Raw genomic sequence first — 2,713 nt, forward strand, 5'->3', positions numbered from 1 at the left:
GAAGACAGATATAAATCAATCAGTGGATGCTTTCTGGTATATGTGTATATTGGTGAGGGTGCGGAATTAAGAAAATACCATTACCTAAAGCACACTTTGTCTGAATTTTGCTTTGATATATTGTTTACCATAAGTTTCATGGGTAAATCTCAAAGTTGTCCTGAGGAAAACATGCTTATTACTCCAGCATTTTTTCTTATGAAATAATTGTCTGCCTTCTTGTATCTAGTAAGATTAGCTGGTTCAATTTTCTTTTATCAGATTATACGATTATTTTTTATATTACCATATCAGCATTATACTCAAAGTGTTTTTAATAGTTAATTGTATTTTGTCCAACAGCTACTAGTGTAAACTCAGATTTACTATTTAGTTGGTAAAGATACCGTTTATTTTTAAATTCCTTTCTAAAAGTCATATTACTATCAGATTAGAACTTGTGTGCATTAGGGTTTGTTGAAGATGAATTCAAATGGCATTCAAGGAGGCATTGTGTCAGTATTAGGAAAAGTTCAGGTTGCAAGTTTATATAAGATTTTCTGTTGTTGTTGTTAGTCTGGGGTTTGAACTCTGCACCTGGGCACTGTCCCTATGCTTTTTCGCTCAAGGCTAATGCTCTGCCACTTTGAGCCCAGCACCACTTGCAGTTTTCTAGTGGTTAATTGGAGATAAGAGTCTCATACACTTCCTGCCCAGACTGGCTTTGAACCATGGTCATGATCCTCATATCTCAGCCTTCTGGGTAGCTAGGATTATAGGCGTGAGCAACCCATACCCGGAAAGACTTTTTGAAAGGTCTTCATCACTTCTTTCCTGTAAAGTAATAGGAAACTGATTGTCCTTTACTCCAAGAGAATGCCTTGACCAATTAAGTGTCAGATATTTAAGCATTAATTTTGATGTTCATTGTAGGTGAACCAACTATATGTTACTGTTGGGTGAAAACACAATTTGTGATTAGTGCCTTTGTTTTGAGATAAATTCTTAATTTTGTACTATTCCAATTCTTTGAAAGTCAGATTAGCAACTAATGTATTCAACAAGGGAGTGACTTCTGTTACCCACATGTTGTATAGCAAAAATAGAAAACAAAGTCCATGTCCATTCAGGAGACTTTATTATAATTCAAGGATAAATTAAATCTTAACCAAAATCTTATTGATATGTTATACCTAAATTGTAAAAGTATCCTTGCAAATTCAAATATGTTAATATTCTTAGTTTTGAATATATTGTATTCAACTAAATAGGAACCCATCATTCTTTCTGACAGTCATTTGAGAACTTTATTAGAAGTAATGGTCCCTTTTGTAAAGGACTAAACCAAATATTTTTGTTACTATAATTTCTTAAAACCTGAAATATTAATATATGTGTAATCTATTAAGAACTGAGAATTGAATGTTTAATTTTTGGTTTTATGTTTTAAAAGTATAATCATTTTATTCTATATTCATTAGATATAAGACAAGTTTCAATGTTAAAAATAATTTTAAATATTTCCGCCCCTATAGCTGTGTTCTTTTTGGGGGAGATGGGAATGGTTGAGACAGGGTCTCACTTTCTAGCCCAGGGAGGCCTCACTCTCAACATCCTCCTGCCTCCTCCTCCCAGTGCTGGGATTGCTAAGAGTCATTTTGATTATGTACAATTTTTCATTACCTTTAGCATAAAGTGAAGTAATTATTTTCCTATGGAAACAGTGAATGATACAGATAATGCTGTAGACAATATTCTCTAAAGAGTTATAATGTCTCCAAGCAAAGAAAATCTTGAAAAAAAAACAATAAAGGCTTTTCCTTTTAAGTCTTTTTGGTGTAGTGTCTTAGGACAAATTGTAGAGGGAATTGTTTCTGAAGGCCACTCATTTAATTCCAAACTATGTAAAACCATACATAGTAAATGTACTGGAAAGCCAGACTGCAGTGGCTCATTCCTATAATCCCAACTACTCAGGAGACTGAGATCTGAGGATCTCCATTAGGAGCCAGCCTGGGCAGGTCAATCCATGAGATGCTTGTCTCCAGTTAACCAGCCAAAGCTAGAACTGGAGACATGGCTGAAATGGTAGGATGCAAGCCATTAGTGAAAAAGTGCATGCGCACGCACACATAGACACATTAAAAAGGAAAGAAAGCAAAAGTTAAGAAAAGGCATATAGATTACTAGGTTTTGCTGGCATTTATCTTTAAGGCTAACTATATAAATTTACTTTTTATTTATGGCTTAAAAACCAAAATGTTCACTTCTAGTTTCAGTTCTAAAAGATGTTTTACATTTTCTCCAGGGTAAAGATAGTTCAAAAAACAGCATAGCACTTGTATATAGAAAAGAAGTAGATTTGTGGGGCTGGGAATGTGGCCTGGTGCTTGCCTAGCATGCATGAAGCCCTGGCTTCGATTCCTTAGCACCACATAAACAGAAAAAGTGGGAAGTGCTACTGTGGCTCAAGTAAGTGGTAGAGTGCTAGCTTTGAGCACAAAGGCTCAGGGACAGCACCCAGGCCCTGAGTGCAAACTCCAGGACTGGCTAAATAAATAAACGAAGTAGATTTGCCCACTTGTCAGTTATCTGTTGACATAAGACTGCTGTTGGTGGCCTTTCTTTTGTTTTTACCATACTGAGAAAAGAGCCTTTAATTTTTTTGGCTTATTGCCTGAGTTCTGACAAACTGGCATTCTTTAAAAGTCCAAAGTAATAGGGAAATGCATGT

This window comes from Perognathus longimembris, chromosome 18, assembly GCF_023159225.1.
Source record: "Perognathus longimembris pacificus isolate PPM17 chromosome 18, ASM2315922v1, whole genome shotgun sequence".
Lineage (NCBI taxonomy): Eukaryota > Metazoa > Chordata > Mammalia > Rodentia > Heteromyidae > Perognathus > Perognathus longimembris.